The 17466-nt window shown below is 43.8% G+C and overlaps 1 protein-coding gene across 2 annotated transcripts in view; it reads right to left on the reverse strand.

Moving 5' to 3' along the window:
- Positions 1-17466, reverse strand: part of LOC126334616 (protein Gawky) — a 339985-nt gene that overhangs the window by 262622 nt on the left and 59897 nt on the right. The gene's annotated exons all lie outside the window — the stretch shown is intronic.

Below are 17466 nucleotides of genomic sequence, written 5' to 3' on the forward strand. Positions count from 1 at the left end.
ACACAGCTGCTGGTAAACCTTTCGGGATGTGAGGTCGTGGTCCAAGAAACTCTTCTGTTCCTGACGTTTCTTCCAGGACTGCCCAGGACATCTTCAGAGGAGCTCCTCCAATCGGCAAGACAGCGGAGGAGCGCCTCTGAAGATGTCCTGCGCAGTCCTGGACGAAACGTCAGGAACAGAAGAGTTTCTTGGACCACGACCTCACATCCCAAAAGGTTTACCAGCAGCTATGAAATCGTTACGATTGAACAAAGCTCCAGAGTTCGATGGAATTTCTATCAGGGTCTATACTGAATATGCGGCTAAGTTGGTCCCTCTTCTATTTATCTGTCGTAGATCCCTCGAACAAAAAACCGTGCCTAGTATTTGGAAGAAAACACAGGTAACACCCGTTTACAAGAAGTGTAATAAAAATGATCCACGAAACTACTATCCAATATACTTGACATCGATTTGTTGAAGAATTGTATAACGTATTCTGAGGTCAAACATAATTAGGTACCGCCTGAATGCCAACCAGTACGTATTCTGAATACATCGATCAACTCGCCCTCTTCTCATATGAAACACTGAAAGCTTTGCTTTGAATAAAGGTAGTCAGATTGATGCGTATTTCCGAAAAGCAATTGACTCAGTACCAATCTACGCTTATTGTCAAAAGTACGGTCATATGGGGTATCAAGTGAAATCTGTGACTGGACTGAGGACTTGTTGCTAGGGTGGACGCAGCGTGTTGTCTTGGATCGAGAGTCATCGCTAGATATACAGGTAACTTCGGGATGTGTAAGATCCTTACTGTTCATGTTGTTTATTAATGACCGTGCAGACAATATTAATAGTAATCTCAGACTTTTGGAGGTGATGCAGTTGCCTATCATTACGTATTGTCTGAAAGAACTTGCATAAATATTCCGTTAGATCTTGATAAGATTTCAAAGTAGTGCAATGATTGACAACTTGCTTTAAATCTTCGTAAATGTAAAATTCTGCACTTCACAAAAAAAAGTAATAACATGTGTCTATAATATCAGTGAGTCACAGCTGGACCGGCCAACTCATACGAATACGTGGGTGTAATACTTTGTAAGGATATGAAATGGAGTGATCAATATAGACTCAGTCGTACGTAAAGCAGGTGGTAGACTTCGGTTTATTGGTAGAAAATTAGGTAAGTGCAATCAATCTACAAAGGACCAGTTCTACGAGGGTCATTCAGTAATTAAAGAGACAAATTGGTCTGGAGAAAAAAAGCGTAATTTTTACAAAACAATGCTTTTTCTATTTTTCAACATAATCCCCTTGAACATTTATGGACTTGTTCCAACGGGCTACAAGCTTTTTTATCCCAGCTGCAACGAAGTCTGTATCTTGATATTTGAACCAATTTCCCACAAACTTTTTCACGGCCTCGTTGTCCTGGAACATCTTCCCGAGCCCATTTTGTTGATGGTTTCACAGGTTAGTTGAGCAATATGAGGACGTGCGTTGTTTTGCTGGAGAATCACATCTCTTCTCTGAGATCCACGACGTCTCTCTCTCATGGCTTGTTTAAAAGCAAATTCGAGTAGTATTGGCTGTTCATTGTACGCTGCTCTTCGAGATAATCACAAAAAAGTGGACCTTCAGCATCCCAAAACACCGTCAACATGACTTTTCCTGCTGATGCTTGGATTTTGAATTTTTTCTTGACAGGTGAGTTGGTGTGCTTCCACTTCGTGCTTTGTCTTTTTGATTCTGGCTCACTAACGTTCCTTTAGTTCTGTGCACACTCTCAACCTTTTTTACTTGAGTAGCCACATCAACTCCTTTGGGACTCATCTTGCACATGTTTTGCGATGCTTCAGCACCAGTACTAACTTGAACCTTTTCAACTATCGTTTCCACAGCCACACGGCGGTTGGAACGAATAATGCCATCAATTCGACTTTCAAGTGAGGGAGTTCAAACTGCAACTGGTCGGCCAGAACGATGTTCGTCAGTCACGAGTCGCGACCATTAGAATACACTGCAATCCTCTACGTATCGCTCGCGTAGGGATCGTGATTAGAATAATTGCAGCACGCACAGAGGCGTTCAATCACTCTGTCTTTCCGCGCTCCGTACGTGAATGGAACGGGAAGTATCCCTAATAATAACGGGTAAATGGGATGTATCCTCTGCCATGCACTTCGCTGTGGTTTGCAGAGTCCATACTCTAATAGATCATTCGAAGCAACGAAGTCTAGTAAACATGTGTTCTAAAATGCGTACCTTAACAGCTGTGATAACTTGCTCAGTAGAAGACGTGTTTCACTACTTAGTTGTGATGTTGGTTGAATTATTATTTCTTCTTCTATGGGTGTGGGAAAGATAGAGTTAAAATAACCACATACATCCTGTGTAGATCGCATGTGGAGCTGCTTGAAGTACAACCGCTTGGTGTTGTAAAAACAGGCGATAAAAAGTGCAGATATAGTTTCAAATAAATGGAGGACCAGGGGTAGAGTTAAAATATACGGATACAGTCTGCGGAGATCGTACCCGGAGTTCTACTGATTACAGATGTTTAGTAGGCCATTAATACAGAAAAAGCAGACTGAGGATGCTCCTATCAGCCACGTAACGGGGACAAAGAACTGATCCAAACTTTGATCAGTTATTGGACTCCCAGCAATGACCAGTGTTCAGTCCAGTGCGGGTATTACCCGACCCAAAATATTTTTTTGCGCTTGGCCTCCCGTGACCGCCATCGGAAACACGCGGTGCCGTTACAGTAAACAAATACGGTGGTAGCTAAAGAAATCGCATCGCACTGTGACTGACAGTTGTGCATGTACTATCAACTGCTGCAGTGTGTCATCGTAAAATATCACGATAAAAACAGACGATAAGTCAAACACCCAGGTGCAATAAATAATATTCTAGTCGACTAATAATGGTCAGCCGGGCGGAGTGGGTAGCGGTTCTAGGCGCTACAGACTGGAACCGCGCGACCAGTACGGTCGCAGGTTCGAATCCTGCATCTGGCATGGATGTGTGTGATGTCCTTAGGTTAGTTAGGTTTAAGTAGTTCTAAGTTTTAGGGGACTAATGACCTCATAAGTTAAGTCCCATAGTGCTCAGAGCAATTTGAATTTTGAATAATGGTCATGTTTTTGTTCTTGTTATGGTCTCAAGTCCGAAGACTAGTTTGATGCAGCTATCCACGCTAGCATTCCATGGGCAGGCCTCTTCATTTCTGCCTAATCATTACAATCAACATCCACTTGAACTTTGAGTAAAATTTTGGTTCCACTGGACAACTGCACTTCCATTATGGAGTGGACTTCCCTTCCAGTTTCTCCACAGTAGCGCATATTTGGGAAACTTCCAGGAGGGGACGACAAGAACCCGCCGCTGACAGAAAAGCTTGTGTCTGAAATATTAAATTTGGTAACACAGTTAACCTGACCTAATAAAGGCAATCTGGACCATCTAAGACAAGTTGGCATTTAACGTTGTTACCAAAAATTTCGTAAAGCTCTTGCTCGATTAACTTCAGATTTTTGCAATATGCTCTAATGGATAGACGAAACTATATATTTTTTAAATACAGGGTAGTTAAAGTTAACTTTCAAAACGCTGTAGAAATAACACCACTGGTCAGAATGAGGTCAAATTGCAACAGAATACTATCGGAGAAGGGGAAAACGTATGGCAGAAGAAAAAAAACTGTGAAATTGATCACTAGATGGCGCAGTATGTGTCAGAATACGTAAATGAAAACACCTGTGATGCGCACGACCCATTGAAGTTGGTAGAAACACGCCGGGTACACGGTTTTTCCTCCTATCATGTCTGCGACGTTCGCCGTGACTGTCTCAATGCAGGACCGCGCTCTGCTTGTACATCTTGTACATCTACATCTACATCCATACTCCGCAAGCCACCTGACGGTGTGCGGCGGAGGGTACCTTGAGTACCTCTATCGGTTCTCCCTTCTATTCCAGTCTCGTATTGTTCGTGGAAAGGAGGATTGTCGGTATGCTTCTGTGTGGGCTCTAATCTCTCTGACTTTATCCTCATGGTCTCTTCGCGAGACATACGTAGGAGGGAGCAATATACTGCTTGACTCTTCGGTGAAGGTATGTTCTCGAAACTTTAACAAAAGCCCGTACCGAGCTACTGAGCGTCTCTCCTGCAGAGTTTTCCACTGGAGTTTATCTATCATCTCCGTAACACTTCCGCGATTACTAAATGATCCTGTAACGAAGCGCACTACTCTCCGTTGGATCTTCTCTATCTGTTCTATCAACCCTATCTGGTAGGGATCCCATACTGCTGAGCAGTATTCAAGCAGTGGGCGAACAAGCGTACTGTAACCTACCTACTTTGTTTTCGGATTGCATTTCCTTAGGATTCTTCCAATGAATCTCAGTCTGGCACCTGCTTTACCGACGATCAACTTTATATGATCATTCCATATTAAATCACTCCTAATGCGTACTCCCAGATAATTTATGGAATTAACTGCTTCCAGTTGCTGACCTGCCATTTTGTAGCTAAATGATAAGGGATCTATCTATCTATGTATTCGCAGCACATTACACTTGTCTACATTGAGATTCAATTGCCATTCCCTGCACCATGCGTCAATTCGCTGCAGATCCGCCTGCATTTCAGAACAGTTTTCTATTGTTGCAACCTCTCGATACACCACAGCATCATCTGCAAAAAGCCTCAGTGAACTTCCGATGCCATCCACAAGGTCATTTATGTATATTGTGAATAGGAACGGTCCTATGACACTCCCCTGCGGCACACTTGAAATCACTCTTACTTCGGAAGACTTCTCTCCATTGAGAATAACATGCTGCGTTCTGTTATCTAGGAACTCCTCAATCCAATCACACAATTGGTCTGATAGTCCATATGCTCTTACTTTGTTCATTAAACGACTGTGGGGAACTGTATCGAACGCCTTGCGGAAGTCAAGAAACACGGCATCTACCTGTGAACCCGTGTCTATGGCCCTCTTGAGTCTCGTGGACGAATAGCGCGAGCTGGGTTTCACACGACCGTATTTTTCGAAACCTATGCTGATTCCTACAGAGTAGATTTCTAGTCTCCAGAAAAGTCATTATACTCGAACATAATACGTGTTCCAAAATTTTACAACTGATCGACGTTAGAGATATAGGTCTATAGTTCTGCATATCTGTTCGACGGGGATGATCTGTGCCCTTTTCCAATCCTTTGGAGCGCTACGCTCTTCTAGATACCTACGGTACACCGCTGCAAGAAGGGGGGCAAGTTCCTTCGCGTACTCTGTGTAAAATCGAACTGGTATCTCATCAGGTCCAGCGGCCTTTCCTGTTTTGAGAGATTTTAATTGTTTCTCTATCCCTCTGTCGTCTATTTCGATATCTAGCTGTATTACAAGAATGATGACAGTGCACACGTCGCTCGGCAGAAGTTCCGGACACAGTGGCCACAGCAGGAGGAGACGAGTGGTGGTTTTGCAAACGTGTGGTGCACGAAGAATTTCCGAACGTTGGACACACCCGTGAGCACGGTGCGTAAAATCCTACGAAACATCCTTCTTTTCTATCCACTCCAAATTATCCATGTGCACGAGTGGCTTCCTGTTGACCTGCCAGCAAGAGAGACCTTTGCTTTAGAATTTCTTGCTCGGATGCAAGTGGACAATGATTGGCCGTGGAAGATGATGTGAGCAGACGAAGCCCACTTCGATCTGATAGGATGTGTCAGTACACAGAATTGTGGAATGTGGGCAACGGAAAGTCCACACACAAACCAACCAGTACCACTTCATCCTGAAAAGGTCACTGTGTGGTGAGGGTTTACGGCATCATTTATCATAGGGCCATATTTTTTTGAAGAGACAGGTGCTTCCGGTCCTGTTACCTGTACCGTCACTGGTAAGCGCTATGAGTGTCTTTTGCGCTACCACGTCATTCCAGCTCTCCAACAGAGTGGATGGGATCATTTTTATGCAAGATGGCGCACCTACCCACATTGCAAATCCAGTTTAAGAAATTGCTGCAGCGCAATTTCGGTAATACTAGAATTATCAGCCGCCATTTCCTACAGGCTGGCTGTCCCTATCACCTGATCTTAATCCGTGACTTCTGGCTGTGGGGCTATCTGAAAGATGTTGTGTTCAGTGTTCCGACTGCAAACTTATCTGCATTGAAGGCACGCATAGCGAAACACATTCTGAACATGACCCCAGGAATACTTCGATCAGTTGTGGAACAGGCTGTTTCTCGATTCCCATTTGTTGCAGAAAACGGTGAACAGCATATTGAACAAGTTTTGCGCCAGTCACAGGAAATTATTAATCCGATTTGATTTTGATTGATGCTCTTTATGCGGTTTTTGGCCTCAGGACAATTGGAAACCGGTTTTTCCCATCCGATGTGATGTGGCCTTGCCGTGGTGGATGGACTTACGTAACTATTAGTATCACACCTGTACACCCATGCACACTGACTAGTACAGTTTGTTGAACGTCAAACGTACACGTTAGGCATTGTTGTATTATTCATTTGTCATTTGTAGTCTACCACTACTAAATTATGATGCTTACGGTGCCATCTCTTGCTACATTTTGTAACTATTTATTTTTCTTCTGCCATACGTTTCCTCCATTCTCCGATAATATTCCGTTGCAATTTTGCGTCATACTGACCAGTGGTGTTATTTCTACAGCGGTTTGAAAGCTTAACTTTAACTATAATCATCCTGTATATACAAAGGGGAAAGTTTGTATCTAAACTCTCGAAGAGTTCCAGACTGATTTACGTCAAATTTTACACAATGGTGCTCTAATTAAACACTTTGATGGACATAGGCTATATGTTCCTTTAATGTATAATGGTATATCCAAGAGGACGACATTTCTATCAAAACGCTCGGAAAACTTTTGACCGATTCAAATTTTTACACGATGTTCTAATAAACGTTCGGATGGACGAGAAAGAGAGAGAGAGAGAGAGAGAAATGTATTTAAAATCCGTGCTACTTCAGTATATAAAGCCTAGTCGATGTTTCACAGCGTTGCCAAAAATCCCTAAGTTTTTGACAAATTTATTTTAGCCAAAACCTCGAAACGTTTTTGCTTAAAATTTTATGCACGATACTGTAGTAAATATCCAGACGCCCAGTGGTTAGAATTTTTTTTTTAACAACAATTTACAGGATTTCTATTCAAAGCGACAACAAGAAAGAAAAATCTGTGCCGTGCAACGAGAATGAGTTGTTTAGTTTTCTTCAGTCAAATCACTTAACTACAACAGCGGGCATTTAAACCATTAGACATACCGTTAAAGCCCGTATACTGTTCTTTGTCTTTACATGCAATTTTAAACAAAATTTGTATACACAACAATGTGCTGCTTTGTTTTCTTCCTCGCAGTCGGTTTTAACAGGTAACATGTAGGATATATTTGTATGGCTTATCGGCTTATGATTAGAATCCTATTAGATAATCTGGATCGTCCGGAACTTTCTAATACTGTCACTGAAGCCGCTACTGTGTCCTCGCACAGCCAGTAACTTGAGAGAAGTGCCAGTGATCCCAGCCGATTTATCCACTCATTCATTGCGTATTCATTTCGCAATCAAAGTTTCGTTTCAAACAAAAATGTGGTCGGCTACGAATGATAGATGAATCGCATTACGACTGCTACGGTTTGAGTTGCAAATTACACCATCCGTATTGTTCAATGCACCACATGACTGCATGAGTTATGCACCGCATGACTGCACGAGTTCGGCAGTCAAAAGCTGTGGCACTGTCCAAAAATGGTTCCAATGGCTCTGAGCACTATGAGACTTAACATCTGAGGCCATCAGTCCCCTAGAACATAGCATGACTTAAACCTAACTAACCTAGTGACGTCACACATCCATGCCTGAGGCAGGATTCGAACCTATGACTATAGCAGTCTCGCGGTCCCGGACTGAAGCGCCTAGAACAGCTCGGCCACAGTATGGCACTGTTAGTTAAGCCCATCCACCACTAGAAAATCCCACCACAGCGAATGGGAAAAATCGGTTTTCAATTGTCCAGATGCCAAAAACCGCATAAAAAGCAAAATGATATCAGTTCCTGATTATTGTGAGACTGGCGCAATAGATGTCCAGTATGATGCCCACCATTTTCTACCACAAGCGGAAATCGAAAAACATCATGTAGCACAAAAGATTGGAATGTGTCGGAGGTCACGTCCAGAATGCATTGAGCAGTGCGTGCCTTCTATTCAGCAATGTTCGTAATTGGAGCACTGTACACATCACACAAATCAAGATCAGGTGATCTGGACGACCGGGCGGTAGGGAAATGACAACAGATAGGTCTAGCAGTTCCGAAATGCCTCTGCAGCAGCCGCTCCACTGGCTGTGTAATGCGCGGAGCAGCTCCATCTTGCATAAAAATGAGCATAACGATTCCACGTTTGAAGGGTTCGAACGGCGCTGGTGCGCGAAAGACTGACACTGTTTACCAGTGACGGTAGAGGCAAGAGGACCCGCAGAATTCATCTTGAAAAAGTGTGGCCCTACGATAAACTGCGCTGTCAACTCGCACAATGGAGCGATACAGGCTGATGTGCGTGCGGATTTTCCGTTGCTCATATTCTGCAATTCTGCGTACTGATATGTCCTTCTGTGTGGCTGGTCCTGGTGGAGGTTCGAGTCCTCCCTCGGACATGGTAAGTGTGTGTCTGTCCTTAGGATAATTTAGGTTCAGTAGTGTGTAAGCTTAGGGACTGATGAGCTTAGCAGTTAAGTCCCATAGGATTTCACACACATTTGAACGTTTTTTGATATGTCCTTGAAGATGAAAATGGGCTTCGTCTGTCCACAGAATGTCAAATGACCTGTTCATTGCCCACTTCCATGCGAGCGAGAAGTTCCAGAGCGAACGTTTGTATTGCTGGGAGGTCAGCAATTCCTAAACATGGGTGAGTTTGTATGGATAGCAATGCAGAATGTTACAAAGGATTTTAAGAAATCTCGCAGGCATGTCCAACGTTCGACCAATTCCCCGGGCACTGCATGTTTGCACACCACCGCACAACCCCTCAATGTTGTGGCCATGTGTTCGACATGTTTGGCCGCGCTGGGTAACTGCGTGGACTTGGGTGCCTTGCCGCGGCTCCGCCCATAGGAGGTTCGAGTCTGGACCCCGGGCATATGTTTATTAATTAGTGTGTAGGCCTAGGGACCGATGACCTCAGCAGCTTGGTTCCATCGGAACTTACCACAAATTTCCAATTTTTCTTTGGCACGCGTCGTATCAACTGCCTTCCTCCCTCTGCCACACTGCACTTCAAAAGAATCTGTCTTTTCGAATGTTGTACTAATTTTCTCCCACTCGAACCAATGCCTTTTTATTCCGTTACGTGGAACTTCTGCAGGGCTGTTGGGGCACTGCCACCATTCCTGTAAGAGTGCTTTACCAGCGCGATCCTTCATGGAGGCAGTCATGTCGGGCGTCTGGGACGCAAACCGAACAACAGCCATATGCCGCGCGTCTGTAGCAGTGCGTATTCTGACGCTTACAGCGCCATCTGTTGGTCAAATTTTCGGTTTTTTTTTAGGACGTTTCCCCCGACGTCAGTAATTAGCTGATCAAATTTATTAGCTGCTCAGTATATTATTGACTTTCCTCAAATGATTTTCCACTGGTTGCGGTAATTGAAACATGGATAAAACCAAACTCTGACTTCGGGAGGGTATCAAGTGATAACATTAGTTCGAAATTATGGTGAAGGGGGGATAACTTGAATGACTTACTTGCAAAGTGCGGTACTAATAAATTTCAATTCCTAACCTCGATTTTTAAGCAACAGCGGCAGAAAAAATTACTGCCAGCTATCAGTTTTGCACTGCATCTGTATATCGTCCCGCAGATTACCGGAACTGTGGACAATATCTACGAATAATGTAACAACACTTTAACAAAACTATTCCTAACTTTTGACGACTTCAACGCCCATTATAGCATGCGCATGTTATATGAATGAATAGGCACGAGACATCAATGGATATGACAGTGGCCTCTTATTATCTTAACCGAATTACATCTTTGTCCGTACAGTAAGACAGCAAGGGATCAACTACTTTTTTTTAACTATGACTATCAGTCGTTAAAATAATAAACAGTTTTTCTCCTAATGAGTCGACTTGGAGCATGAAAACCGCGGATTGGTATAAATACCGAAAAATCCTTGATTCAGAAATACAGTAAAATGATAAATAGCAACCATTGCACACAGTTTATTCACAACTTACGAACTGCATGTCACACTTGGCAAGTACGTCATTTTCAAGAAGGCAATTAACAGTAAAAACAAGAGGACAGGGGAAGTTTAAACAATGTCAATCGCGATCGGGAGCAGTATGTACCGATTAAGCGTATCAGGGACATTAAAGACCCACTGAGGAAAATGCTGATGAAGAAGAGATTATTGCACTTTCGGTGCAATGAATGACAAGGAAATTTCAGCAGCCAAAATTTAGCAAAACTTTCTACGTCTATAAAAAGTTCGATGAGCGGAGCGTACAACTACTTCCACCGCCATACATCACCGAAAGATCTTGCCAAGAACAAGAGAAAATTTTGGGCCTACGGAAATTAATTAAGCATATCGGAAGTTTCCATACATGCACTCGTCGACCAGTATGGTGTGCAAATAGAAGACAGCAACAGGATAGCTGATGTTTAAAATTTTGCAGTCAAGAAATCGTTTACGCAAGAGGACCGTGCAGGCTCCCGTAAGAACACAGAAATAGACATCCCTGGCGTTGAGAAGCAACTGAAATGTTGAAAAGAAAAGTTGCCAGGCCAAGATGGAATCCGAATTCGGTTTTAGAGAGAGTACTGTTCGGCATTGGCCCCTTACTTAGCTTACATTTATCGCAAATCTCTCACCCTGTGCTAAGTCCCAAGCAACAGGAAAAAAGCGCAGGTGGAGGGTAAATGGACGGGACAGCCAAGTTACAGACCAATATCTTTAACATATGTTTGCTCCAGAGTTCTTGTACATATTCTGATTTCGAATATAATAAATTTCTATGAGGTTGGAAAGCTTCTGTTAACGAATCAGCGCAATTTAGGAAGCATTCGACCACACTGTATCCTGCCAACTATGGAAGAAGGGGAACGTGCCCACGTAATAGACCATTTCCGTTTCACGCAATGCTCCCAACAGACTGATGACGAAGAATGAGGAATAGGTTCCCGAATACGTGAGTGGCTCGAAGACTTCTTAAGTACTGGACGGCGAGTGTTTATCAAGAGACTAGGGTATCGTCAGGAGTGCCCCAACGGATGTGTGATTGGGCCGTTATTGTTCTCTATATACATAAATGATCTGGCAGATAGGGTGAACAGCAATCTTTGACTGTTTGCTGATGACGGTATACGAGAAAGTATCGTCAGTGGGTGACTGTAGGGGGATACGGCTCTGAGCACTATGGGACTTAACATCTACGGTCATCAGTCCCCTAGAACTTAGAACTACTTAAACCTAACTAACCTAAGGACATCACACAACACCCAACCATCACGAGGCAGAGAAAATCCCTGACCCCGCCGGGAATCGAACCCGGGCGTGGGAAGCGAGAACGCTACCGCACGACCACGAGATGCGGGCTATAGGGGGATACAGGACAGCTTGACAGAATTTCTATTTGGTGTGATGAATGGCAGCTTGCAGAAAAAAAAGGCTAATGCAGATGAGAAGGAATGTTTAAATACAATATTGGTGGTAACGCTGCTTGACACAGTCACGTCGATTAAATTGCTGGGCGCAACGTTGCAAAGCGATATGAAATGCAACGAGCAGCAATGTAAGGGCTACCTGACGTTTGTTTCAGTGCGGATGCACTACTATCGCCCGCACTCTTGCGGGAATCAATAATTTGCGAGTAGAGGGTTAATGGACGAGAGACGCTGCACTGCAGTGTGCGCAGAAGTTGGAAATCTGAGTCGGTAAGGGAGCGTGTCAGGATAGCTGAAGCCGTTCAGACAACCGCTCACGAGAAGCGATAAATCCAGGTTAGAGTCCCGATCCGGCACAAATTTTGAACTTTCGCCACTGCATTACCCCTCTCCTCTGTGTCGCTAGAAATCACGTACTGCCACTCACCCCTTCCCTTTCTTTTCCCACTCTATTTCATACACGCACCTAACTACTACGGGGTGGGGTGCTCTTGCCGTCGATACTTCTGTACCGTTTTCTCATTCGATCCACACTGGGTTCGTAGTATATATATAATCAACCAGAAATGTAGACCAACCCATGCACAACTCGTTGAGCACGAGATACCGCTTAATACTAGGTTTGTACTCATTGAACTATGAGGCAAGATACGCTAATTTCAATTCAGCTTACAAAGAATTTGCAAGCATTTGCTGAGAAAATTTCTAGAACATACAGTGGCTTGCTTTTCTATATGACTGCATTTGAAACTACTGATGGAAAGGCTGCCTTTTTGCAGGTAAACAAAATATCGCAGACGGAGGAACATGGGAGCTATATAATTCACATATACAGCTGAGCACTGCAGACGAAAATAAAATAGAATGCGTTGTTTTCAGTTCTCAGCTTCCCATACAGCAAAAATTTCATTTCCCAGTACATCTCGATATACCTGGTAACGCTCCAGCAGGCTTGAAAGCGATATAGTGTTGCACTTTACTCGTCTTTTGTAATTCTGTCACACTCTATGAGAGTGCTGAAAACACTATCTAGGACTAAAATTCCCGAAAATCAGTAACGAGCATCTACTCAAAATTCTACCTGTGTACTACGAATGCCTAAGAAGACAAACGCAAATTACATTTACGCGAATTAACGCACATCATGAAAGTAAAGGTAACGAGAAAGACGACGTGGTTAAGAAAGCTATACACAGTGGAACACCACTAGACATGAAACATCCTTTTACGGAACATTGACATATCTTTTGGAAACGAGCGCTCCATACCTGACTAGGCAAATGGTTTCGGAGCTCGCAGATCGAAGGACATGATTAAACTCAAATACAAATTCCAAACAGACCTTGGTTTCATTACTTCAACGGACCACGACAAGCTACCTCTAACACAAGCAGATAAGTGTAAATTATAGATCATTCCCAGAAAATCCAGTTCTGTTACATATAATTCAGTCCCCTGCGTCCGAATGTGATGTTATGACGTATGGAGACACAAATAAGATCTTACTTCAATGCCAGAAATATTAAGAAGCCACGGTTTTCTTAACTTCTATCAACAACATACCGGTTCAGTATGTCTTATACGCAAAGTTCTACAAGAGCCTACGTCGTTATAATCGCCTTTTTATGTTCTGGAAACGTAAGCAATAGGGCAAACAGATCACAGCCCAAAGTTGCATTGTTGGCAAATTTATTAAAGATAGCGGGTCGAAGATGGCGGCGATAGATGTGGATACATTGCAATATCATGGTGGGAAGTGCAAATTTTGCCGGAAAAACAGGTCAGTTGGGCTACATCCACTAACCTACCACCTCCCCTCACTGCCCCCTCCCCCTCCAAAATGGTGGGAAGTCCAAATTTTGTTGGTAAAAAGGGCACTTGGTCTACCTCCACTAACCTAAGAAAGTGGCAGGAGAGAAGGTCACTTGCGCTTCCTCCACTAACGACCGCTAACTCTTCCTTGGAATTGTTGGAAAAAGGTCTCAGCCTGTGCTCGATAGGACAGATGTAAGTCTTTTTTTCTGGCAGTCTTTATTTAAACAATTTGAGGCAGTAGCTCGATCTAGTGTGTTCACCGTGAGGTCCAGAGTCCAACTGACCCAGTACACAGTACTGCCACCAGAGGGCACTGTCGCCCTTCCCATGATGTAATCTAAGATGGCGGTCGGGTGAAAAATGGCGGGAAAAGGACTCAGCCTGTTCGCGGTTGCTGGAGAGAAGGAGTGTACTTTATTTATTTTGGGACAATTTATTCAGGGATGGATTTCACATAGTTCATTTATTACACTGATACAAAACACTTGTTCTGATATGCTTGGTGTCACCCTACAAAGCCTACAGATCTGCAAATTACTCGTAAATCACGGAAATAATGCATGTAAAATGCTCTGCAGCCACTCTCACTAATTATAAACTGTCGAAATGATGCAGTACGCAGCATACAGAGCTGTATACTGATGTACAGACACGCAAACTACTCGTAAATTGTCAAAATAATGCATGTAAAAGGCTCTACAAACAAGCTCAGTGTAGAAATAATGCATTGCACAGCCTACAGACCTGTTCGCAAAATAATGCTGTATAACGCTCTGCCAACACGCTCACAAAGCTTAGACAGCCGAAAATAATGCAGTGCACAAACGCTCATTGCATGTAAAAACAGCTTTCGAACTACCATTAACCACGCACGACGTATCACAGACTCCAGTGCGTGAACGTGCCGGCGCCGCCGACCGCGTACATGCTCCTTGCATGGCTAGCCACACTCAAGCCACCGCTGGAGAGACAAACGCCAGGGCGTTAGCCAACACTCACGCACCACTGCCACTTACAGCCAGCAGGTGAAAGTTGCGTCTATTTTCAGGTATACCGTTGGAATTATTCGAGTGTTATACTGCTGTCACATCTCTATGTAAATAACAGCCAGGTCGCCCTTTGGATGCGCATGTGTTCACCTAACCACTGTGGCTGAGGCGTACCTGCCAGTCCAGCGCTGTGAGTGATGTTTGCACGGCAGTTCACCCTCGTAGATGCAGCTAGAAGGTGGTCAATGTTATCCTGACACCACAGGTCTATGTAAGTAAGAACAAAGTCTCCCCTCGGAAAGCGCTCTAGAAATGTGTTGCAGTGCTTCCCAGAATAGCACCGTTTGCATTCTCCCCAGCAATCATAACGGGCCAGGCGAGACGCCTCTGGCCATGTATGTGTTTACTCAGCCTGCTGGTGCGGCACAGGCCTAATTGCCAAGCGTGAGATGTTTGTGTAGCAGCTCACCTGCGAAGGTGCAGCTAAAGGGTTCTCAATGTTACACTGACATCACATGTCTATGCAAAGAAGAGCCAAGTCTACCTCTTGGAAATTGCAAAATGCTGCAGAAATAGTTAACGATTGCTTTTGTAGGAGCTTTCGTGATGTCTCAGCTTGCCTGGATGGAAATTCTGGTCCTAATGGGACCTGTTAACGAAAATAGCCCAGAATAAGACTGATGCATTCTCCCTCGCTATCCTAACGGGAGTGCCCGTCCATTACTTATCAGTCCCTTCTTGGAATTGGTAAAGTGCTGCAGAAATAGTTAAGCGTCGCTTTTGTAGAGCTTTCATGATGTCTCAGCTTCTCTGAATGGAAATTCTTGTCCTAACAGAACGTGTTTACGATAATAGCCGAGAATAACACCTAATGCATTCCTCCTGATGGTCCTAAGTGGCACCTCATCCTGGAAATCGTGAAGTCCTGCTTTCAACAAACATCTCCAAATGCAAACGTTTCACCGCTATGTAGGGGCTAGTAAGTCCCAGCACAAACAATATCTTGCGAATGAATGTACCATTGATATCGGCTCTTACTGAATTTACCCGCCAAATTACTGATGCTACCGGTGTGGAAGCACTGTCCGCCTTTTTCTTTCTGCAGACGAGACTTTCAGCGGCAAAACTATTTTGTACAGATCGCCATATGCACTGACAGTTAAACACTGCAAAAGTGGCCTACAGATTGTCAAATATAGAAAGACTCGTGCTCAATTACACTACTCTGCTATGACAAATTGTTCCCATTCCCACCACATGGTCAAAACATGGTCCCGTCGCACTAACTCAGGTCACTGTTTCTACACAGGTTGCAGAAGGTGGTGGTTCTCTCTCTCTCTCTCTCTCTCTCTCTCTCTCTCTCTCTCTCTCTCTCTCTCTCTCTCTCTCCGAGTTCTGTTTAGTTTAGGCTCAAGTTCGAATGATCATATGCGCAAAGCTGCAGAAATGGCAACAGTTGCAAGAGTCATAGGGACTATCTAAAACTGAAGTGTAGCAGGTAGTTTCGACCAAAGGTGGCTCATTTCAAGATATGAGAGTAACAGAAATATGATTCACTAGTGGCCGTAATCATTAAAGGACGTCTCCATTGGATACAACGCAGGTATGTTCTTGAATGGAAAGACTTGATTCCAAATCATAGACATGATTTCTAGCGGATACTGTAATACTAGAGATCTGAAAAGCTAGTGCGCGTTTCTTATGACCTCGATCAGCAAAGCATCTAGTGTTTGTGATCCTTCTCAATCAACTATCGCCTGTAACCCAGTCGATATATCACCAAACCTCTGATGTGGCACCGAGACAGAATGCGTTGTAAATACTGGTTTCATACCACGTTCCTTAGCCGAATCACTTTCTAAATTCGGTGCTTTTATCACGAGGATGCATCGTCGGCGATGTGTAATCACACAGTTGGTCTGATAATAAACACACTGGCGAATAACCATCTATATTCAGTGTCGCGGTATTTGTCTGGAAGGTAATGTCATACCTCTATTTATAAAGCCAGTATAGCTTTTAACATGTGTACTTGTACGCACCTGTAGAACCAAGACTGCTTGTGACAGTTATATACAGTAGTTGTTGAGATCGTGTTTTTTAACATCTGACAGTTTATAAGACGATTATGGCTCTCAGACACAGTGGTAGCACTCGCAAGAAAAACTTACGAGACATGTCCACCCATTGCTGATTTCACTCTATCACCAGCAATCACCCCGCCCCCTCCCCACGAACCATGGAACTTGCCGTTGGTGGGGAGGCTTGCGTGCCTCAGCGATACAGATAGCCGTACCGTAGGTACAACCACAACGGAGGGGTATCTGTTGAGAGGCCAGGCAAACGTGTGGTTCCTGAAGAAGGGCAGCAGCCTTTTCAGTAGTTGCAAGGGCAACAGTCTGGATGATTGACTGATCTGGCCTTGTAACAATAACCGAAACGGCCTTGCTGTGCTGGTACTGCGAACGGCTGAAAGCAAGGGGAAACTACGGCCGTAATTTTTCCCGAGGGCATGCAGCTTTACTGTATGATTAAATGATGATGGCGTCCTCTTGGGTAAAATATTCCGGAGGTAAAATAGTCCCCAATTCAGATCTCCGGGCGGGGACTACTCAAGAGGACGTCGTTGTCAGGAGAAAGAAAACTGGCGTTCTACAGATCGGAGCGTGGAATGTCAGATCCCTTAATCGGGCAGGTATGTTAGAAAATTTAAAAAGGGAAATGGACAGGTTAAAGTTAGATATAGTGGGAATTAGTGAAGTCCGGTGGCAGGAGGAACAAGACTTCTGGTCAGGTGACTACAGGGTTATAAACACAAAATCAAATAGAGGTCATGCAGGAGTAGGTTTAATAATGAATAAAATAATAGGAATGCGGGTAAGCTACTACAAACAGTATAATGAACGCATTATTGTGGCCAAGATAGACACGAAGCCCATGTCTACAACA

Source organism: Schistocerca gregaria, chromosome 2, assembly GCF_023897955.1.
Source record: "Schistocerca gregaria isolate iqSchGreg1 chromosome 2, iqSchGreg1.2, whole genome shotgun sequence".
NCBI lineage: Eukaryota > Metazoa > Arthropoda > Insecta > Orthoptera > Acrididae > Schistocerca > Schistocerca gregaria.